Source organism: Pinus tabuliformis, chromosome 4_2 (genome assembly GCF_031772625.1).
Source record: "Pinus tabuliformis cultivar Carrire ecotype Pingquan chromosome 4_2, CPIR1, whole genome shotgun sequence".
Lineage (NCBI taxonomy): Eukaryota > Viridiplantae > Streptophyta > Pinopsida > Pinales > Pinaceae > Pinus > Pinus tabuliformis.
Window position 1 is genome coordinate 981,961,117 of NC_142304.1, and position 25,759 is coordinate 981,986,875.

The 25,759-nt window shown below is 38.7% G+C and overlaps 1 pseudogene; it reads left to right on the top strand.

The window, feature by feature from the left end:
- LOC149172962 (uncharacterized) overlaps nucleotides 1-25,759 on the top strand; it is an 88,965-nt pseudogene that overhangs the window by 3,177 nt on the left and 60,029 nt on the right.

Here is a 25,759-nt window from a genome sequence, read left to right on the forward strand (position 1 = left end):
TCATACATTATTGCAGAATACCTGCACAATACATAATCTCCTCTACGTTGATCAACAACTAAGCAGCATCAATAACAATGTAAACATCAATCAATTGCACACATTAACACAGTATGTAACCGGGGAAAGCTTACAGCTAAAAACCCCACACTATCTGTATATTAATGATGATTGAGAACATGTAACATAACATAGTACAATACTCCTCACAAGTACTCAGTACTATCTCCACCTGCTACACACAATACAACTTAGATCTGAAGCCTCAAATCTTCTCCACTGCTTGCCTGCCTCCACTGCACAATCCTGCAAGAGAATGAATGAGAATAGCTGAACCAAACTCATTTTTACCTCAAGAGAATCACCCACACTGGAAATCACGTGAGCAGAGGCTATAATCATTTGGTATTGGCCAACTTTGTGCAATTCTCATTGGCATAACTCAATCCCATTGATTGTGCAAGATCTCATGCACAACTATAGTCACAACTGATAGCAATCTCCATCTCTAACACCTGTTATCCACTGAACTGTACATGCACTGAGTTAACTGATGTATTCTTCAGTTACATTATGAGTTAATAATTAGTGAATTAATTAATATTTAATTCACACAACTCATCACTAGTTTATTCTCCAGTTAGACAGAATACAACTAGTTCAACTGAACACAACTCCATCAACTCCACTGTCAACTCCACAGAAACTCACTGCTTGAGTTCTAACTGAAGTCAACCATGCAATAGCTCTAGTAACACATAAGGAAACTCGTATTTCCTTCTTTCAGCTGCATGTGCCACATCTGTAACTCAACTTGAGGTGCTCCAAGAGAATAAGATAAAGTTTATAGTCTAAATATTATTATGAGACAATAATATTTGACCTTTCTATTTTTGACTGCCAGTCTAAAAATAGACTTTGATCACTCCTGTTGTGATCCCAAAAATATAAGTCCATCTATTTTTCCCAACATGACCAATCATCCATAAACAACATTATGCAACTCATAGACATGATCCATATGTCTAAAAACAGACATAGTCTAAAAATAGACTTTGCGCCATAATTTGCCTATGTGCCCACTTAATGAAGGCAACTCCTTTCCACTAAGCTCCATCATCTTGTTTCATTCTCAACACTCTCTCTCAATAAGATATGGATTATCAGCAACCCCTATCCTGCCTCGGTGGTATTTGAATTTTCTCCTGGTGAGCGCCTTCGTCAAGATATCAGTGTCCTGATCCTCCGTTGGAATGTATGAAAGTAACATGATTCTCCGCTACACACAATCTCTGATATGATGGTACCTGATGTCAATATGCTTAGATCTATCATGAAATACAGTATTAGCCGAGAGTTTAATGCAGCTCTAGTTATCACAGTAAATCACAGTAGGCTCCAAGTGAAAACCGAACAAACCGACTAGGATCTTCCTCATCCATATAGCCTTGCATGCAGCCAAACTTGTTGCCATATACTTGGCCTCTGTTGAACTGAGTGCCACAGATCTCTGCATCCTTCTGTACCAAGAAACTACTTTCGACCCAACACTGAAGACCCCTCCTAATGTGCTCTTTCTGTCCGTTGGGCTCCTTGCCCAATCTGCATCCGTGAAGCCACATAGCTTCACCTCATCCTCCTGTCTGTACCACAAACCATATCCCGATGTGCCTCTCAAATAACGCAATACATGCTTGCCCGCCTTCCAGAAGAGCTTGGTAGGCTTAACCATATCTTGTGAAAGCTGGTTAACAGCATAGCATATATCGGGTTGTGTATTGACCAGATACATAAGCGACCCCACCAACTGTCGATAAACAGTGGCATCCACTTCTTCTGCCGAAGTGGCATCCTCCTTCCTCCAACCTCTAGGAAGAGGAGTATCAATAGTCTTCACATCCATTTGATGAATGTGCCATCCCATCTACGCTGAGAGAGAAAGAATCGTCCGTATGGAAGAATACCTTGCGATAGGTGCAAAGGTCTCCTCATAATCGATCCCCTCTATCTGTGAAAAGCCTCGGGCAACAAATCTTGCCTTGTACTTCTCCACACTCCCGTCAGCTGCCTGCTTAACTTTGTAGATCCATCTTGAACCCACCACTGATTTCCCTTCCAGTCTTGGGACAATCTCCCATGCACTGTTTCTAACAATCGAATCATACTCTTCCACCATGGCATCTACCCATGCGGGTTCCTCCACATCTTCCTCGAAAGAGGATGGCTCAGTCACAACACATTTTCTCATAAGAGCCATGTATCCAGTGTACCGATCAGGTGACTGTCTCTGCCTGCGTTGGGCTGTAGGTGGTCCTACAACTTTCTCTGCATCTTGAGCCAGTCGCTCAGCTTCTGTCAAGTGCTTTCGCCCTCTGATGGTTGGCGCTGCATGAGTGGTCTCTTCCACTCCATGAACCTCGTCCTGTGGTTGATCCATGTCCTGAAGCTCATCCTTAGGAACTAATAGCTCCTCATCTGCATGCAAGTGTATCTCCCTCTCAAGTGAACACTTCATGGCTTTCTCCTCCTGAAATTTTATATCCCGTTGCACAATAGTTTTACCACTGTCTAGCAAATACACACGATAGTTATGGGGCGTATCAGTGTACCCCACAAATATCCCAACCTCCGCGGTCAGCACCAACTTCTTCCTGGCATCCTTCGTTACATGCATGTAAACATTAGAACCAAAAATCCTCAAATGAGAAAGATCAGGCCTCTTACCAGAATAAGCCTCCTCGGGTGTACTCATGCCAAGTATCCTGTGATGACAACGGTTCTGCACATATACTGTAGTATTGCATGCTTTCGCCCACAAGTGAAGGGGTAGGCCCTGATCATGCAACATCACCCGTGCAGCACCCACGATCATTCTATTCTTCCGCTCAACAACCTCGTTTTGCTGTGGGTTATGGGGAGCTATGGGCTCTCTTCAAATCCCTTCTGCACTACAGAAATCCTTGAACTCGCCAAAGATGTATTCACCACCATTTTCACTCCTAAGAGCCTTCACCTTCTTCCCTGACTTCTTCTCGACCAGTGCTTTGAATTCACATAACTTTGAATATGTCTCACTCTTCTTCTGCATGAAGAAGATCCAACACTTACGAGAGAAATCATCAACAAAAATCACATAATACCTGTGTTTTGCTATCGAAGCTACTGAGAAAGGTCCACACATGTCTGTGTGAATTCTCTCAAGGATCATCGTGGCTCGACTATCCTTCTCATGAAAGGTGGCTTTCACAAACTTTCCCAAAATACACCCTTTGCACTGATCTGACTGCACAAGAGTGCCTTTAGGAAGCCCAGTAGTGATCTGCTGTAGTATCTTCAAGGCTCCATGGTGAAGGTGACCAAATCTCCTGTGCCACAACTTGCCATCATCCCGGCTCACCAATCCTTCTGCCTTGCATGCCATTGCTACGCAATCATCTACATGCAACTGATAAAGGTTCTTGACTCAAACCCCTATCTTCCAGGTTTCTCCTATTGTCTTACTGCGCAAGAAAGCCTTTTCCTCGCTGAAAACAACATCATATCCCTTGTCTTCTAACATCGCCACAGAGATAAGATTCTTATTAAATCCTAGAACATGCATCACTTCCTTCAATACGAAGGGTTTACTAGACTCCCTCTCAAAGGAAATGGTACCGATACCGGTCGCACTGTATCTACCATCATCGCCCATCTCGATGTGTACTCCAAGATCTTTGTCCTCCAGATCAAAAAACAAATCTCAATCTCCTGTCATGTGAAAAGACGCACCACTGTCCAAGAACCACACCGATCCCATCACACTTGAAACCAAGCATGCGATCAATGAAAAATCAAGCTCAAACTGCGAGGCTAGAGCCTCTCCTGCTGAAGATCCAACAGCTTGCTTGTTCTTCTTCTTTTGCGGACAATTAGTGGCATAGTGTCCGTGTTGGTGACAGTGAAAACACTTCACCTTGGACATGTCCTGCTTCTTTCCTTTTGCACCGGAATGAGAAGATTTCTTGCTCTTCCCCTTCTTTGCTTTGGCAGCCAAAGCACGATTTTCTTCATCAGTTGCCTTTGATGAAGATCCGTCCCTGGTATTCCACCTAATATCCTCCTGCACAAGATCTGACCAAAGTTTTTCCCATCCTGGCAATTTCTCCCGACCATTGACAGAGTCCTGATAGGAATGCCAACTCTTCGGAAGACCAAGGAGAGCCATGCTCACCAAGTCCTCATCATCGACAGTCACCCCCACACTTCCCAACTCATCCCTGCACTGGGTGAACTTTGTGAGATACTTGGGTATACTGTCGCCCTTCTCATATTTGATGTTTATGAGTTTATCCTTGAGCGCCAGCTTCCTCTGATCGCTCTTAATTTGGAATAGATCTGTCAAAGCTTTCCACATCAAATATGGAGAAGCCTTTCCATGGAGGCTGGACACAATGTGATCCTTCACGCCCTCCAACAGAATCCTTCGACACTTTGCTGTCTTCTTTTGCCAAGCATCAACTTGAGTAGCATCAGTAGGCTTTGGGACCTCAGCCTCTATGAAATCCTTCAGCCCATTATCATCCAACACTACCTCCACCCTGTCCTTCCATGCAATATAGTTTGAGCTTCCCTCAAGAGCATACTCCAATCGCAATCCGTTGAAATACATTGCAACTTTGACACCAAGAAAACACTACTGCAAATTGGAATTCCACCAGCTCCAAAATCAACTGCCTCTGATCTAAGATTTGTGAGAACAAAGTATTTCTCGTATAGAGATTGAATGTATGGGCATTCACCAGATATCTCACCTTCTAAAAGAAGGATGAATCTAGAGGCTACCTGGCCTGATTACAGACTCTGCCTGAAGAAATAAGATGTAAACACTTTCTGAATAATAGATCTGATGATCAACAGCTCCGATACCATGTAGAAATTTTGAATAATTTAACACATAGTCAACAAAGATTATCCTGATCATACATTATTGTGGAATACCTACACAATACATAATCTCCTCTACGTTGATCAACAATTAAGCAGCATCAATAACAATGTAAACATCAATCGATTGCACACATTAACACAGTATGTAACCCGGGGAAAGCTTTACAGCTAAAAACCCCACACTATCTGTATATTAATGATGATTGAGAACATGTAACATAACATAGTAAAATACTCCTCACAAGTACTCAGCACTATCTCCACCTGCTACACACAATAGAGCTCAGATCTGAAGCCTCAAATCTTCTCCACTACTTGCCTACCTCCACTGCACAATCCTGCAAGAGAATGAATGAGAATAGCTGAACCAAACTCGTTTTTACCTCAAGAGAATCACTCACACTGGAAATCACGTGAGCAGAGGCTATAATCATTTGGTATTGGCCAACTCTGTGCAATTCTCATTGGCATAACTCAATCCCATTGATTGTGCAAGATATAATGCACAACTATAGTCACAAATGATAGCAATCTCCATCTCTAACACCTATTATCCACTTAACTGTACATGCACTGAGTTAACTGATGTATTCTTCAGTTACATTATGAGTTAATAATTAGTGAATTAATTAATATTTAATTCACACAACTCATCACTAGTTTATTCTCCAGTTAGACTGAATACAACTAGTTCAACTGAACACAACTCCATCAACTCCACTGTCAACTCCACAGAAACTCACTGCTTGAGTTCTAACTGAAGTCAACCATGCAATAGCTCCAGTAACACATAAGGAAACTCATATTTCCTTCTGTTAGCTGCATGTGCCACATCTGTAGTTCAACCTGAGGTGCTCCAAGAGAATAAGATAAAGTTTATAGTCTAAATATTATTATGAGACAATAATATTTGACTTTTCTATTTTTGACTGCCAGTCTAAAAATAGACTTTGATCACTCCTGCTGTGATCCCAAAAATAGAAGTCCATCTATTTTTCCCAACATGACAAATCATCCATAAACAACATTTTGCAACTCATAGACATGATCCATATGTCTAAAACTAGACATAGTCTAAAAATAGACTTTGCGCCATAATTTGCCTGCGGGCCCACTTAGTGAAGGCGACTCCTTTCCACTAAGCTACATCATCTTGTTGCATTCTCAACATTGGGAGACCACAATAGGCTTATATCCTTTATCCATAGGAAGCCGTGTCTATCTCCCTATCGATCGCAATGCACTGAACACAACATTCGGGAAGATTGATTGTTGTACATAAGTCCTTGGTAATTTCTCTTTAATTTATCACCAAGGTGTATATTGTAGTTTTGCGATTCATTTGGTAATCCCTTTGTCTATATTTCCAGAGTAGTAACTTTCATTCCTTTTCGACTCTTTAAAAGAAAAGGTCCATCTGAGCACTTGTCACTTCTGGCTCATTAAAAATCGAAGGGGAATAGAGTCATCTTTAGCTTTTTCTCAACTCTTAAAAATTGAAAAAGCAAAGTTGTGTCAAAGCGTCATTAAAAATTATTAATTCAGAATAACAGCCCTGTTCCTTAGTTGATCCTAGGTTGAGATATATGGAGACAAATCCGGGATCCACCAATCAAGGAATCCCTTTCGAGGGGAATCCTAGTCCTTTTTCCTCTTGGGGAAATATTGGTGCTCCATATATGGCCACATTGTCCCTTCCGGGAATTACAATTGGCCTGCCAGTATGGCTATTCTCAACCTCTGTTGTTCAAAATACCGTAATTCCTCAGCAATCGAATCAGCAACCAGTTGATACTGAAGTTGACCCTTCGCCTTCTTCTTCGTTTGTTTCTCCCTCCCCTTCTTCCTCTTCACTTGGTGAAAATAGCGATGCTAGTAACCAAGTGGCTGAGAAGAAGAAGAAAGGGAAGGAGAAGAAGAAGAAGAAGCCAATTCAGCAAGGGGGCAACCATGCAGCATCTGGTGAAAATCCATACACTAAGCTTTCCAAACCTAGATCTCCATGCATAATTTGTAGAGGAGACCATTTTCATCGAGAATGTCCGTGCATTCCTCAGATCTTGAGAGAATGGTCCCCCCGTTCGCACCAACCGGTGTCATCAACCTCTGGTGATCATGTTGACAACACACCATCAACTAGTAATAGTGGACAGAAAGGAAAGGTCAAAATTCCATGTAGGTTATGTGAAGGGGACCATACCCTTCCCCATTGTCCTTTTTTGGATGAAGCCAAAAGAGTCTTGCATAACCGTCCTGCTTCACCGCAACGACTTCCATCTAGATACAGGAAACTCTCCCCAAGTCCTTTACTAGTTGAAAATCCGACTGACATAACTCAACCGTCGGTCGAAACACCTATCATTGAAAGTGAATCTTCTGAGTCCATACCGGACCAAAGTCAACAGGTCGAGATGGCAGTCGACCCAATTTTACCTTTAGAAGATCATACACATCCTCAAGAGAGTGAGAATGATACCGTTCAAATTCTCTTTGTTACTTCAGAGTCCGACGAACTTGGGGGCAATCCACCCATTCCTTCACAACAGGAAGAGAATCCCCCAATTCCCACTACTCAAGGGGTTATTTCAACCGTTTATTCGGTACCTCCTCCAAGCAGTCTAGTCACTTCCTTTGATTGGAATCGACTAGCAAGATCTCGCCTTCCTTCTAATGTACCATTCTAGATCATAGTACAAGTTTACAAAATGATCGTGTCTGGCACTATCATAGATGAAGGGGCATTAGTGAGTATCCTTTCCTCAACTGCTTGGAAAGCACTTGGTTTGCCATCGCTTATGCCTGTTACGCAGAATTTTTCAGGCTTTAACAAAGGAACCAGTCGACCGTTAGGAATCCTTCCTAAGTTACTGATAACTTTGGGAAGGAAAACCGTTCACTTGAACGTGATGGTAATCCAAGGACCATTAGATTACAATATACTCCTTGGACGTGACTACGTTTATAACATGGAGGCTATTGTTTCAACACTCTTTTGAGTGATGTGTTTCCCACATGAAGGAAAAATTGTCACTATTGACCAACCTTCATTTCCCGGTTCAAGCATAGCTCTAAGTCGATCATCATCCCTAAATGGTCCTTTTACATTAGCAATGTCTCTCAAACCTTCATTCCATCCACCTAATTACCGCGATTAGTCTGGTGAATGTAACAAAGCTTAGGTGGCATGCACCCTTGTCTACTTTGGCAGACGAACCCAACTAAAAAGATAGGTTTCCCTGTAGTTTATGTGAATGGTCTGAAACACCATTCACTTTTGTCTGCACTACGGATGAAGCCAAGGATGTTTTTTGTCTACTCTTTGGACGAAACCATCCTACCATATGAATTTCCCTGTAAGTTAAGTGATTGGTCTGACACACCATTCACCTTTGTCTATTTGGTGGACAAAGCCAAGGAAGTGTTTTGTCTAACTGCTGAAAAAAACCATCCTGCTTAACCACAGTGATTTCCATATGGTTACTAGAGACTCTCCTTTTCATCATGTTGGGGGCATGCAACCCTTTTTTCAATTTCATTTTCTAGCCTTTTAGCTTTTTAGCTTTTTAACTTTTTAGTTTTTTAGTTTTTTAACTTCTTAGGTTAGGTGATTGGTCCAACACACCATTCACCTTTTTCTGCACTGCGGACAAAGAAAAGGAAGTGTTTTGCTTAACCGCGGATGAAACTATCCTACCTAACCTCAGTAGTTCCTTAGCTTTTTAGTTTTTTCCAGCTTTTTAGTATTGTCTTTTCTAGTTTTTTTAGTTTTGTCACTTCTAATTTGCATAAAAATAAAAACTAAACACTGAGAATATGTTATCACATGGTTCAAGCTCGTTAAAAAATAAACCTACCACTGAGTATAGTTCCCCCACGGTTCAAGCTCATTAAAAAATGAACCCACCTTCGGTAAATAACCTTTGTGATTGCCATGCTATCAATGTTCTGAGCCTTGGTTGTGTTTTGCCCACCACCTCCATCCTTTTGATTGATCATGCACTTCCACTTGATTGTTTACCCTTTTTGAGGAATAGCTGCCAAAAGTGGTCCTGTTAGCCAACCTCTTCACATCACCATGTTTTGAGAAGTTCCAAGCTTACCTGGAATCAGTTGCTACCCTAAATACCACTCGTTCCTCGAAGACGAGTCTCCTTTAAACTCTTTTTAGACTCGTTAAATATGAAAATATTGTCGAGCTATTGGCCTTTCTAGCTCGTTAAAGTAATGGGAAGTGCCATCCCTCCTGTATATTTTAATCTTTTTCAGACCTGAGGGATTATCTCACGAAAAAGTTCAAGCGCTTGTCTTTTCGGCTCGCTAAAGTGATCGAAAAGTCATCCCTTTTGTATTATTTTATCCTTTTTCAGACTTAAGGGATTATGCTACGAAAAAGAACTACTGGAGTTTCCTTTTCGTCCCTTTTCAAACTCTCTAAACATGAAAAGGACCGAGTTATCCTTGTCGTTAAACTCGTTAAAACAATAGCGACAAACTTGTCCACCTAGACAAGAACGAGTTTCACTGTCGCTAGACTCGCTAAAACATAGCGACAGGTTTGCCCGAAGGGAAAATTATAGAACAAGAATATGTTATCCTCCTCAAGCTTGACAAAAATAAAGAGGTACTGGTCAGCACTGGGGAAAAAGGGAAGAAAACTTGAAGAATTTTATGGTAGTAGGTCGCTCTTGAACATGACACTTTCAATCCATCACCATGATTGAGTCGGGTTGGGTTATTCCGTTCACCAGTCATTTCACCATTGGTCCTCCACACCATCCATCTTTTGGGGTTAACACTACCAATCCATCTCAGTGTCGCCGATATGTTCAAGAGAAGTCATTCAGTTGAGAAACCACAATCCAGTTAATGCCTCATCCACTGCAATACCTTCACCCTCCATTTTTCGTGACCGCCATTCCTAAACCTTGTGTCATCAGATAATTTTCACCTCCAAAAAATCATTTGCTTCATTTCATGTTGTAGATGTGGGATACATTAAGGCCCTCCTATGACGATTCACTTCTTGTCGACATCGGCTCATTATCCAAAAATTTGACTTAGAAACAACTCTTTCAGTACTTTGAAGCTTGCATGCCTCAATGGCAAGTTTCTCACTTCCGGTGACAGGTTCACACCACATGAATTGTACTATAGTACCTTGAGAGTCATTATCATTATCAGTGACTCCTCTCATGTTTGTTAACAGCTCACATTATTGGCTGGTAATCAGGCGATGTCTTTCCATGTTCAACTTCAAAACATCTCTTCAAATGGATCGACTTGTACATCGGGCGAAGATTGAATGAGATTGAAGACCCCAGATCTAGTTTCATCCATCCGGGCTGTGATATATTCAGGATTTAAAGACATCAAATTACACAGAAGTTGCACAGATGATCATTCGAGCCAGGGATGATGACTCTACCTATGAAGAATCACCAGTCTGCAACTGCAGACGATTATTTGTTCTATGTACATGAAATGAATTTATAAAGCTGAGCACGGGAATGCCTGCCTCAGCTAGATCATGAAAATTATATGATGATGATGTATTGTATTGTATCTTATATAGGTCACCTTCCAGTTCGAAAACCTCGGATCCTCATGATAAAGAATTTCACCCGAAATCAAAGATTTACGACTTCATGCTTTAGGGGGAAACTATTATAGACATATTTGGGCACTGCAACCCCAATCTTATATGTCGATAAACTAGGGCTCATTAACCCCTAAAAGTGTTGTTTCATAGCCTAAAGGATCATGGTCAACTAATTACATCATTCCCCAAAAGGTCCACTTGAAAAACCACCCAAAACTAGCCAAAACTAGACCATACTGACTGCTCCACTGTTAGGGTGCGATGCATACTGACCTCTACACTAGCCAGGTGTGATGCATACTGATGAGGCATTTTGTAGGGTGCGATGAGCGAGAATGGACAAATGTCTGAGACAATTTGCTAAGTGGATGCTCATGGAATCTTCTAGAAACTTCTCCTATGACACTTGCCTCTCTGAATTCGCTCAGGGATGAGTAAGAGATCCAAGAAATATCCAAGTTGAACCAAGAACAACAAGTGGAATGACACTAGCCAAAAACCTAGGTCACACCCTTGCACACATCTATAAATGGATCCCTCATCTGAGAGATCTGGAGGCTAGAATTTTGTAATTTGCAAGGAAGTGCTGATAGTTTGTATCTGAGAAGGAGCATTGTATTGTTGAGTGATCTTGCTTTTCATGAGGTGAAGAGGGCTTTGATGCTGGGAGGATGATGCTGGATCAGACAGCTGGGTTGTAATTCTCCCTTTTATTTAATAAAGTTCTTTGAGTTTTCTTCCATACAACTGTGCAATTATGAATGTTATTATTTGTGAATGCCATTATATGTTCATTGTATTTCTGATTCTGCAATGCTTATGATATAATAGATCAAGATGCTTTGACGGTGTTTTGTTACTATGTTTCTACAGGTATTCTCTAAGCGGGATAAGTAGGAGAGGAGTTGCAAGCTTTGTAAAGAGGGAGAGAGATCAAGCAAGGAGTTAAGTAGAAGATGCAGGTTGGTTCCTTTGCCTCTCTCTTATCTATTATACATAGAAGAAATCACGAATTACTTTAAACTGTTTGTTTCTAGGATAGTTGCCAATCCTAGAGGGCTAGTCGATAAAAAGGACACTAGTTTTCCCAAAAACAGCAGGAGCATTTCCCCAAATGGAAGAGCTGGTCATAAAAGTGTTTGCGTGTTTGACAAGCATTCCCTTGTTCCACGAGGATGCAATGCCGAAATTGAAGTGTTTGAGAATATGGTCGTGGTTTCCACTGTTAGAGAATATGCCGGAAGGATTAATGAAGCTGAGGAATCTTAGAGAAGTAGAGGTAGAGATGCGGGTCCCAGTCAGCTGTCTGGAGGGCTTCGAGTACAAGAAAATCCATTGTTGGCAAAGTTTTAAAGACCGCGGAATTAAGATCAAAGTGGAAGTATGCGATTGTCGCGATTTCAATAGATTAAGAGTGGTGTGAAATGTGGAGGATATGAATGATGATTAGAGATAAGATAGGAATATGTAAATGTAATGATATTCTATATAAAATCTTGATTTTGTTTTTTACCCTACTAAAAAATAGGAATATGCAAATGTAATGATGTGTCAACATGAAACTTTACCGCTTTCAACATGCAAGCAACTTTAATAGGAATAAGATAGGAATATGTAAATGTAATGATGTGTCAACATGCAACTTTACTGCTTTCTTGTTTATTTCTTTTGTTTTTACTTTTTGATAGCTTCACTGATTTTTACTGCTTTCTTGTTTTATTTATTTTGTTTTTACTTTTTGATAGCTTTACTGATTGTTAGAGATTTCAGCAAAATCACATAGAGAATCATTTGTCGACGCGTTTCGAACCAACTAGTGTGGTTCATCGTCAGGACAAGATGAGAAACAAATCTGAGCGATCCGTTAAATAGAGTATGCAGGTCCTTCAATGGCTATATAAACGGCTATATGAACAAGCAACGGTTAAAAAGTCTTTTAACGGTTAAAATATATAAAAATAAATATATATATATATATATTTATTTATTATTTTTATTATTTTAGTTATTATTATCATTATTAATTAATTATTTATTTATTTAAATATTATTGTATTATATTAACCTCAAGTTAATCTTACTATATTAATTTTTAAATTAACATTTTTGAATATTTTACTATTTTTCTGTTTATTTATATTTATTTAGAGCTTTAGTATTGTTATTTATTATTTTATTATTATTTATTATTTATTATTTATTTACTATTACTATTTTTATTTATTGTTTATTATTTATTTTCCTGTATTTTAATATTATATTATATTATTTATTATTTATTATTAAGGGACATTACAAAAGGACATAGATTCCTCGGGATTTCCCGAGTGTTGTGAAACTTTCAAACCCTGTTGGTTATACTAGTTCAGCAGAGGGTGTCGGCGAACATGAAGTAATAATAACAAAAAAAAATGTTAAATAATTCAACTTAACTTCGGGATGAAGTTCCTTAAAGTGGGGGAGTATGTAATGTCCCTTGATAATAAATAATAAATATTAAAATTAATAATAATAATAATAATAATAATAATAATAATAATAATAATAATAATATAATACAATATTTATTAAAATACAAGAAAATAAATAATAAAAAATAAATAAAAATAGTAATAGTAAATAAATAATAAATAACAATACTAATGCTCTAAATAAATATAAATAAATAGAAAAATAGTAAAAATCAGTAAAGCTATCAAAAAGTAAAAACAAAAGAAATAAAACAAGAAAGCAATAAAGTTGCATGTTGACACATGGAGTGTGTGCATGTGGTTCCCCTTCCAATGTTTGCTCTATTTAATAGATGGTGAGGAAGATGAGAGGCATTCCATCATCCATTCTCTTGGGAGAATAGTGTTATGAGACAAAGGATTCCCTGGAAGTAGTACGTTGATTGAGGGCTCGGGGGTGGCCAATTGTAGCAAGATTTTGTGCAATTGAGCCTACGGTTGGGTGGAGAGTCATCCCCAAGACTTTGTTGCAGTTAGCAGAATTCAACTAGTGTTCAAACCCAAAATCACAAGTGAGAAACATCATCAACACAGGTAAGTTGTCTCTACTCATACTTCTGAAATTTGATGTTAATTAGTTGATAAATTATGTGTTGATTATAAATTGCACGATTAATCTAATTAATTACATGTTTTTATTTCGAGGCTATTACATATGGTATCAGAGGCTAGGTTCAACTCTTAGGGCCTATAGACATTTTAATGTAGAAAACTTCGATCTAAATGATTTAACGAAAAATAATAATAATAAAAAAATAAAATAAAATTACAGTCACATCCTAATGATTCTATCCACTTAAAAGGGAATATTACAGTCACATCCTTCCTTCCACCAAAAAAAAAAAAAAATCAATTGTTTTATCGTTGGGCTGCGACAAAGAAAACTTTCGAGTGTGGCTATGACTTGAAGCTTTTGACTCTAGTTGTGACTTATCACTCACATAATGTGGCTCTGCAAGTTGCGGCTACAAATTTTCTCATTGTCCCTCTTTGGCTTTGGCTCTATCCTCAATTCCGCCAAAAGTGCAGGATCTGCACATGCAGGAATTCCATTGACTTTATTGAAAGAGCACAGTACACTGCTCACACCTCCATCCTTAACGCACATCTCAAATGGCAGTTGGAAAGTATCCATTATGTCTTGTTGAGTAACCACAACATCAAAGTCAAACTGACTGAAGCTCTGCCCAGAGTCAAGATCATAGGCAGTGTCGCGTCTGGGTGATCTCCATAGGCATGTTTTCTCTTTAATTACATTACATAGTTGCCTTCAATCAAATCTAAATTCATAGGTAACCATTCATCATATCAAGACCATGCCAAATCCCACGCACTATGCACAATATAATTGCATGAACTGTTTCGTATTACATATTCTTAGACCTCAACTCGCAATGTTGACGCTAGCAATTTCATGTTGTAGGAGCAAAGTGAAACAGTTCTTTGTTGACAACGGACTTGTTAGACAAACACAATTTTCAACTCAATCTCATGCCATGAATAGATCCTATAATAACCAGTGCATGAAAACTGTATCAAATAAAATATCAGTGGAAATCTGTTATAGCGATAAAGATATATAGGCAAGCTCATGCGAAACATTAAACTATCCATCAATTTAAGGCATGTTCCAATATGCGCAGAGCATTGAATGTGACAGAAAGGTCATTGATGTTGCTTGAAAAAATTGGCCTCAAACATGCTTCACGAATCTGTACATGAGATTTTTCCTACAGACTTTTGGATAATATTTTAAAGGGGATCGAAACTTCCTTTGATCTTTAAACGAGCCAAAGTAAAATTTGAGGCTGCTTTACACTAAACTCACGAGATTAGCTGCGAATACGAGACTTGTGGAAGATTCCAAATGCCTCTGGTTTTCTTTAATTGAATCTTTGGATTCTTGTTGGTTCGGTTAAATTGATGTATACATAACATTTTTTAAAAAATACATGCTTGAATTTCGAAATTCAAAACGGGTCAGTCTAAAAAACAAACCATCACAGTCATAAAGAAAAATATAAAAGAAATATATAAAAAATGGGTTTGATGAGTTTATTGAATAAATCTACCATGAATTCCTTCGAACGACCTTTTATTCTGCGCAGGTAACTAGCATTTTCTTTTGGGCACATGACATATCAATGAAATCACAAATGTTTCCCTTCCAAATTTAAAATGTTGTAGTCTTTGTTTTTTTTTAGCATCGGATCGTGATTTTATGCATTAAGTAAACAAATTGCAGTATATATATAAACCACATATATTTTAGTCTTAGTGGCAAAATCGTACAGATTTGGAATAGTTTGTTTGATTAAATGTCTGATTTGCATTAGAATTAATTTATTGTTGTTATTTCATTCTCTGGTTGCATGTATTTTCTTCAACTGAAATCAGTTCTTTAAATAGAGTTTTGTGGTGTCTATGTAACTGATCTCTCATTACTGATGTAGAAACCCAAACACAGTTTCATAATTAACTGAGTTAAATAGTTCACCCTTATGACCATTTGAGACCTGGTGCCATTTAACTTTGCAAACAATTTATAGAGGAACGAATAGTTTTACGTAGATGCTAAATAAATGAGCATGAATTTTCTTGAGTTCTCTTTCAGTTGTTAATGCGCATGATGAATGGATAATTTACATTTAACTTTATGGGATTGTTACCATTGTTCTAATTCGGTAATCCCACTTGCTAATACGATTTATTGGCCCATTGCTGGTATCTAAATACACAAAATCGTAGCCTAAGTAGCTGGGCACTAGAAACTATTCAATACACTTTAATTTACATGAGCTCTACGGTTTACATTGTAGGGTAGTTTTTGATAAGTTTATTTATGGAAATATGGCTTAAATATGATGCATTTCATTGTAATGTCTCAGAACCGTTTTAATATATCAGCAACAATAAATTAAAACATTTGCTGATTTCCGTAAATACCAAACATATTTGTTACAGTAGTGCTAAGAACCATCGACCTCTAAGTTATTTATTTGAGGGCACATAATAACCAGATACTCAAAATATTTCACTCTACAACACAGAATTTCAATCCATCCTAGCACATATGGGTCATGAATCTGTAGACTTAATGTGGTGATGGTGAATAAATTTTCTTTTCAGAATTCAAGTACCCTATTAAAACAATAATCATACCTATTAAAAAAAATCTTCGTTCCTATAATGCCACCAATATTCTAAAGATTTATTTTCACAATCATTCGAATTTCGATTTTATATTGAGACAGCTTTCTAAGTTTTATTCGGACATCATTATTACCTTCCAACTCATGTTTTCCACGGTATAAATAATATAATATAATACTATGAAATTAGTTGTTATTGATAATTTATGGTTTAAGTATTGTAATAAAAAAATTTGGATGAATGGAAAATAAATTGTGTGTTGAATATGTTGATGTAACTAATTGCATATTCTAAAATCAGGGTATATTCTAGATTTATTTTAGCTTTTGGCACATGAGTAAGTATAACATTGGAAGTGATGTAAAATTCAACTTGATTAAACACAGGGGAGATCATGGCTCCTAAACATCGAAGACAAACCAAAAGCAACCCTAAGGTGGAAATCCCACCTCCCACCACTACAGAGATTGGAACCCCAGCTGAGCAAGCTATATTACATTCCCTTGGGGGAATGAAAAATATTTTTAGGGATTGGGTCACAAGGCAAGGACAAGATCAAGGAAATGATGAAGGTAAAGGAAGGGAGTTGGAACGAAAACAGAGGCAAGACCTAAATTCTCAATTCAATGCCAAAGATGGACAAACAACCCTCGACATTATGAAATAAGTCCAAAAATCCAAATTACTAGAGTTTACGGGTCAAGAGTGGGGGGGGGGGGGGGGTTCAAAATCAGAAGCGTGGGTAATTGGTGTCAAAAGAGCACTTAGCTTTTAAGGCATACACTTCAACGGAAAAGGACTAAATATCAATGAGTCTACTAAAAGGAGACGCTCTATTATGGTGGGTAAAAAGAAATGAAGATGCAAGTCACCCCATTCCAAGTCACTTGGTAAATGTTTGAGGAAACCTTCCGAACTAGGTACCTATCAGAGGAGTACAAACACCAACAAGTAAGGGCTTTCCATACAGTACGACATAATGGTATATCTATTGAGGACTATGAAGCTGAATTCTATGCGTTGGTCCATCATGTGGACTATATGGCTGATGATCAATGTCAAGCTGAAAGATTCTTGCATGGACTCGATTCCTTGGTCTGAGCGGAAGTCGCCATGTGGAAACCCACCACTATTGCAACAACCACTAGTTTAGCCAAACAAGTCCTAAGGACAATAAATATGAAAAAGCAAATGGTGGTTGATGAAGATACAGGGAAGGAACATCCCACAATGAGGGTAAACAGATTGGGGGGGCAACCATATAGATTCTAGGGAAGACAAAACAATGTTTCTTGGATCGCTAGTGCAACTTCTCGGCTTCCTCCAGGAGGACGTAAGGGTTAGCCCTACTTGAGAAACACTAATGGTGGGGGTAGAGGATTTGGTGGACAAGGACATGTACAACGTAAGAATTGAGAACAAGTAGAATGTTGGAAATGGGGAGGTCCACATTATAGAAGGGATTGTCGAAGGTATCAAACCGGGATTAAACAACAGGGACAAAAATCAAAAGGAGGAAGACCACAAAACCCACACCGAATTCATGCAGCCACAAACCATCGCCAGGCTGAGCACCAGGCCACAGTGGTGGAGTCCGCAGGTATGATCAATAACATCCCTATATCTGTGTTAATTGATCCAGGTGCTACTGATAGTTTTATTTCTCCTTCAACAATACTTAGATGTGGATTGACAGCTCATGAGCAAAGCAACTTTAGAATGGTAGAAATGGCATCCAACTCTCAGCAATTAGTAGGGTCAATGGTAAGAGATTGCAGTGTTAACATTGGGGGGTGTGATACCAAGATGAACCTGTATAGCATGACTCTAGGGACTTATGACTTAATTGTAGGAATGGATTGGCTTGAATCTCATCAAGCTATACTGGATTGCTATAATAAGAAAATTCTCCTAAAAAATGACCAGGGAGAAACCATAGTAATAAAATGCATTAGACATGTTGTTACATTGCGCCTCATATCAGCCAAGAAGGTTAATAAGTGTATGAGGAAAGGGTGCAAGATTTATGCGGTAGAGATGGTTCATGCCGACAAGAAGTCCTCGGATAAGTTGCACCCACTACTTTCCGAATTTGCAGATGTATTCCCTCCAGAGCTACCAGGTTTGCCTCCAGTTCGAGAAATCGATTTCTCCATTTCTTTGAAACCAGGAATAGAACCCATATCGAAAACACCTTATTGAATGACTGTCCCAGAGCTTAATGAGTTAAGTATATAGCTTAAAGAACTTCTTCATCAAGGATTTATCTGACCCAATGTGTCACCTTGGGGTGCACCAATGATATTTGTAAAGAAGAAGGATGATACTCTTAGGTTATGTATTGATTACCGAGATCTAAACAAGGCCACCATTCAGAACAGGTACCCCATGCCTCGAATAGATGACCTCTTTGACCAACTAAAAGGAGCTTCAATATTTTCCAAGATAGACTTACGGTCAGGTTATCATCAACTAAGAATCAAGGAGGAATACATACCTAAGATGGGATTCAGAACGTTATATGGACACTATGAGTTTATTTTTATGCCATTTGGTTTGACTAATTCCTCGAAAGCCTTCATGAACTTGATGAATAGTGTCTTCCAAAAATATTTGGACTGCTTTGTCCAAGTGTTCTTGGATGACATCCTCATTTATTCCCACAATGAGAAGGAGCATCTAGAACACTTGAGATTGGTACTTCAATGCCTTAGAGAACATAATCTATATGGGAAACTTACTAAGTGTTCCTTCTTTGAGAAAGAAATTCAATATCTAGGCCATACCATTAGTGGGAAAGGCATTGCAGTGGATTACAATAAGATTGAAACTATAATGGATTGGCCTACTCCTCGGAATGTCAAGGAAGTATGCAGCTTTATGGGGTTGGCAGGCTATTATAGAAGATTTGTAGAAGGGTTCTCACAGATATCTAATCCCATCACCCACCTCCAAAGGAAAGGGGTTAAGTTTGAATGGACAAGTGAGTGTGAGAAAGCATTTAATGAGCTAAAACATCAACTAACAACTGATCCAATATTAAAGGTACCCGACATGGACAAAGACTTTCGTGTATGCACAGATGCATCAGGAGAAGGATTAGGTGCAGTCTTGATACAAGATGAAGGGGTTATCACTTATTCTTCACGTAAACTCAAGACCCATGAAATCAATTATGCTACTCATGATCTAGAATTAGCGACAATTGTAATGGCCTTGAGACTATGGAGACAATATCTGATGGGGCGTTAATTTGAATTAAGAACAAATGATAAAAGTCTTGAGTATATCTTCACCCAAAAGAACCTTAATGCTCGACAATGACCCTGGATTGAGATATTTAGTGATTATGATTTCAAGATATCCTACATCAAGGAGAAAGTAAATAAATTTGTAGATGCTTTAAGCAAGAGCCCTAGACTTCATTCAATATCATCATTAAAGATAGACTTGAGAAGCCGGATTCTAAACCACCTAGTAGGGGACTCGCAATACCAACAAATAAAATTTGCCTTACAAGAAGAGGTACCTGTGGTGACCAGGTGGGAAGGATACACCTTAGATAATGATGGATTGCTACGATATAAGGGTAGGATGTACGTCCCAGGTGATGATGAACTTTGGAAATTAATAATGAAGGAAGCCCACCAAGCTCCATATGCTGCACATCCAGGAGTCCAGAAAATGTACGCGGATTTCAAACAACTATTTTTCTGAACAGGAATGAAAAAGGATATAACAAAGTTTTCGGCCCGATGTTTAGAATGTCAACAAGTTAAAGCTGAACATTGTCGCCCGGCAAGTCTTTTACAACCCCATGATATACTGGAAACTAAGTGGGAAGTTGTTTCGCTGGATTTTGTTGGAGGCTTACCTATGACATTCCAAAGACATGACTGCATTATGGTTGTTGTTGATAAATTAACTAAGAGTGCTCACTTCATTCCAGTTAAGACCACCTTTGAAGCATCAACTATCACTCAAATTTTCCTAAAAGAAATAATTCGCCTTCATGGAGTGCCTCGAAAGATAATATCTGACAGAGACGCACGTTTTACTTCTAGATTTTGGAAAAGCCTATTACAATCTATGGGAACACAACTAAACTTCAGTACAACATATCACCCAGAGACAGATGGGAAAATAGAAAGAGTAAACTGAGTATTAGAGGACATGCTAAGAATGTATGTCATGGATCAATAAAACCAATGGGAGAAATACCTTCCCTTAGTGGAATTTGCATACAACAATAGTTATCACAGTTCAATTCAGGCATCTCCCTTTGAAATCTTGTATGGAAGACCATGTCGTACTCCATTAAGTTGGGATCAATTAGTGGATCAAGTCATGTTGGGACTTGAAATGCTCCAAGAAATGGAAGAACAAATGACCACACTTAAAAAGAGACTAAAAGAAGCCAGGGATCGCCAGAAAAGTTATGCTGATGCAAAGAGAGTTGATAGAAACTTTGAGGAAGGAAGCCAAGTTTTTATTAGAATCAAACCCTTTAAAAGTCCCTTTAGGATTGGTAAGGGAACAAAGTTATCCCCTAGGTTTGTTTGGTCATTCACGATCCTAGAGAGGATTGGGCCAGTTGCTTATAAGCTCAAGCTGCCATTCCATCTAAGAAGGATGCATAATGTGTTTCATGTTTCTATGCTTAGAAAATATGTACCCGACCCATCCCATGTTTTGAAATTTGAAAAATTGCAGGTTTCCGAGGAGGGAGTCCTTCAGGTCGAACCATTCTGTATACTGGACCACCGGGTTCGTTGACTCAGGAACCGTGAGTTTGAGCAAGTCAAGGTCCAATGGGACCAATATAGCCCAGGGTCAGCTACCTGGGAAGATGCAGATGTTATTTTTAATGAATTTCCTTATTTACTTGATTAAAATGTGTGGTGAACTAATTAGGAGTGCTTACTTAGCTAAGATAGATACTTTTATGGAGCATATAAATCATGTTTTATTGTTTAAACTTTATGATACATCTAAATCATACAATATGATTTCAGTTTAGTTTAATTAATTGTTATGATGTTGAGTATAATGTTACATGAGGTTTTGTGATATAATGGTAGGAGGATAATGATGCACATGTGGTTCTTATAGTGATGATGTATCCTTATGATGATGATGATATGCATAGGCATTATGATGTTATGTCGAGGTATATTGACATATTCATTTACTACGTGATGATAGGTATTTAATGTTGAATACTCATGATGGATATGATATGCATAACGTGGCATAGGAATTATGTTGCTATAATATGAGTTTTATTGACATGTGGTTCATTTATTATGTGAAGTCATGATATGTCTTTGATGCAAATATGTTGATGTTATAACTTATGATGGTATTTCATGAGGTGAAGCATGTGATAGTTGCATACAAATTTATGACATGCAGGAGCATGCAGTTCGTTATTATTCATAATGTTGCGATTAACAATGATGAATGTTCTCATGATGACATGCAAGACTTGGCATGTGGACTATTTTCTATGATACTATGATGGTATAGCTAATGCATTGGTTTCTTGTTGAGGTGTGATGATTGACAGGACTCCACAAATGGGTCGAGAGGGCCGGTTTATTTGATTATATCGTGCGAGCCCATACACACGAGGGAGAATAAGTAACACCATATGGGCTGGGGACAAACTCAATCAACACTACATATGCCAGTGGTTCCTTTGTCTTGTATAGCTCTTGATGGATAGCACTTGAGGGCTATGGGACCATCTTGAGGAGGCCAAGTACCTGATATTGAAGGCTAGGTGCCTAGTATTGTATTGGGATGCCGAAGTCTGGTAGGGGTGTAAGGACTTCGATACCTGGGGTTGTGCGCCTTAGTGAGTTGTGGAGGGAGTGTGCCAACCTTGCGAGATTCCCAGAGACATTGAGCAATGTATCGAATGCCTGCCTTGGGGCAGATGAGGTTTGAGTCAGGCGCGAGCCTTGGGGCCAGCCTTGGCCTAGGATACAGACCGAGGAGGCTTATGCCTCGTTTCGAAAGTGGGAAAAAGGATAGAGATTCCTTGGGATTTCCCAAGTGTTTTGAAACTTTCGAAGCCTGTTGGTTATACTAGTTCAGCAAGAGGGTGTCAGCGAACATGAAGTAATAATAACAAAATAAAATGTTAAATAATTCAACTTAACTTCGGGAAGAAGCTCCTTAAAGTTGGGGAGTATGTAATATCCCTTAACAATAAATAATAAATAATATAATATAATATTAAAATACAAGAAAATAAATAATAAACAATAAATAAAAAATAGTAATAGTAAATAAATAATAAATAACAATACTAAAGCTCTAAATAAATATAAATAAACAGAAAAATAGTAAAAATCAGTAAAGCTATCAAAAAGTAAAAACAAAAGAAATAAAACAGGAAAGCAGTAAAAATCAGTAAAGCTATCAAAAAGTAAAAATAAAAGAAATAAAACAAGAAAGCAATAGAGTTGCATGTTGACACATGGAGTGTGTGCATGTGGTTCCCCTTCCAATGTTTGCTCTATTTAATAGATGGTGAGGAAGATGAGAGGCATTCCATCATCCATTATCTTGGGAGAATAGTGTTATGAGAGAAAGGATTCCCTGGCAGTAGTACGTTGATTGAGGGCTCAGGGGTGGCCAGTTGTAGCAAGATTTTGTGCAATTGAGCCTACGGTTGGGTGGAGAGTCGTCTCCAAGACTTTGTTGCAGTTAGCAAAATTCAACTAGCGTTCAACCATGAAATCACAAGTGAGAAACATCATCGCCACAGGTAAGTTGTCTCTACTCATACTTCTGAAATTTGATGTTAATTAGTTTATAAATTGTGTGTTGATTATAAATCGAATGATTAATCTAATTAATTACATGTTTTTATTTCGAGGTGATAGGAGGGATCAAGGTTGAATAGGCATCCATTTGAAGCTTGTTAGTTGGGAAAGATTCGACTAACAATGCTTCTATACTTTACTTTTTTATTTTATTTTTACTTGTGTTAAGTCATGTGCATAGGCCATGGTGTCAGACAAAGCACACTTTTGCGTAGTTTCTAATGGACTCTTTTGTGTATGTGCAAAAATGGACTATAGAACTACGCAGGAAGCCAAAAATAGGTTTTTGAGCCTCAAGATCCAGGAATTTCAATCTCTTTGGGATTGTTTGGGTTCTAACCTTGCAAGGGGATGCTTCGAAACAATTTTATGGATAGCGAAAGATCCAAATCAATGGTCACTTGCCTAATGTGAAAAAATGGCGTGTAACAATGGTTTCACTTACACCTGGGGGTAATTTACCACTTTATGTCATTATTTTCAATTGGATGGGGGCTCAGTAGATGGGGTTGGTAATGTCACTATCAAGGGATCCCAAGAGTTTTTGTTGCTTCCAAGAAGCGCAGATTTTTCTCTGTCGTCAGTTTCTCAATCACAAATCAGGGAACCCTAGGATTTTGGGTTTCATCCTCGTTGTTATGTTACTTTGCCTGGTGTATTAGAGGGTCATGGTTTCAGTGAAGGCCTTCTTTTCCCCAAGGTGAACCTTACACTTCTCTCACCCCACATTCCTTTAAAACTCCCTACAACGAGAAGTTTTTTGAAGTAATGTGTGGTTCATGTGAATGATAGAAGGTCGCTCATTAAGGGTCTTAATGCTCAAAATCTAGGTAAAGATTCATTTTTTGCCTTTGTTGGAGGCCTTGACAGAAAATGCTAGAGAACAACTCAGGGAAAATGAAAAAAGGAACATTGTGTGAAACAGACTGAGGAATTACAAACGACTTTGTCTCTGAGCACAAATATTGCCTTACAGAAGGTGGAGGGCTTTAGTTGGACCTCGGTGGTGGGCTGAATCAGGGGAAGAAAGTTTGGATCTTTTTTCGCATGAACTGGGGGAATCAGAGATGAGGTTGGCGCATGAAAACCCCTTATCTATGTGAATTTTAGCCAAGGGGTGGATTCACCTCATCTTATTGGATGAACTTGATGTTAAAGGCATTCTAGGTAGGGTTTGGAAGGTGGAATCTACGTGAGTCATGTTTAAACCTTGGACTCTCGTTTTTAACACTAGGTGTGAGCATTCTAATATTGTCTCTATATCATTAATATATTGGGCCTTTGAGTGCATTTGTGGAATGAGCTTATCTTCAGGGATATTGGGATTATGTTGGGGATCTATCTTGGGATTCATCCTATATTAACTATGGTGACATGTCTTTGGCCCACATTCTCACCAGTATTGATCTTCAAGGATGGATTTCGAGCTCAATCAAAATGGGCCCTATTGTTGTGCCACTAATTCTTGATTATGAGGGCATCCCATTTAGATGTCGGAGGTGCCATAAACTTGGCTCGCTTTAAAAGGAGCACGTGATCCTTATGCGAAAAAAGGTGAATTGATCTAGAGTGTTGTTAATGGGGGTTAAAGACGAGAAGGTTCTCCCTCTGAAGCAAATGGTGTCATATTTTGGCTTTCACTCTCGGTGATCAAGGAGGATTGATCTAGAAGGATCTAGGAGGATTGATTTAGGATGTTCCAGGAGAATTGATCTAGGAGGATCCTAGAGGATTGATCTAGGTGGATCTTAAAAAAAGTACCAGTGGCATTTTAAAAGGCTAAAAATTCAAAGTGGTAGAATCTCTAAAAACTTAGAATTATATCAAAGTGCTCATCGTCTTAATTCCAACAGTGTGAACGACACTCGAATCCGAGCTTGTATGCAAAAGTTAGAGAAAGTCAAATTTCAAGTTTGACTTGTCCAGGTGGCAAGATGAGCTGACGTGGAAAAAGTTTCAGTGAATGGGGAAGCGCCAAGTGGTAGGCTACCATTGGGTCTCGCATATCGCATATTGTGGAAAACAATGGTTGCGGCTTAAGAGAATCAATCCCAGTGTTTCCGATTTGCGATTTGTGATATCGCAATCGCAGATCGGAGGAGTTAACAAATCGTCCCCTGGCAAAGCCAAGTGCGATGTGATATATCGCAATCGTAGAGTCGGGTTGTGATTTTCAATATCGTAATCGTACATCACAGAATGCTAAGGAATTGGCCCCTGGAGCAGTTAGCGTTGCGATTGCAATAATCACAATCAAATATCGCACCAATACCCCACCGATATACATGTTACCGAGGGACTCCACCGATGTGATTTGCGTATGTGATACCATTTCAGAGTTGTAGCCTATAACCCGTCGGGTCCGTCGGTTCACCAAATCACATATCGTAATGCGTTGAGTCCTGTATATAAGAATCACCCCCAACCAGCCGATTGCGATTTGTGAAGTCTTTCCTCGAATCTGAAAATTTATGTGGTTTGGTTAATAATTCCACCAGGTCCACCTTATCACAGATCACTCATTTCTTAATGTAAAGGCACAAGGTTTATTCGCCAGTTTAAATTTGTTAAAAACACCATTTGAAGTGTGAAATGCACACTTAAATAATTAAGCGGGAAATAGACTATGGGAACTATTTTCTGGTGGTTTTTTTACTATGTTTAAAAGGGTTGTTCCGTGCACACTATTTAGGGACTAAGGTTCTTGGTTGTTGAAACCAATGACCTAAATTTAT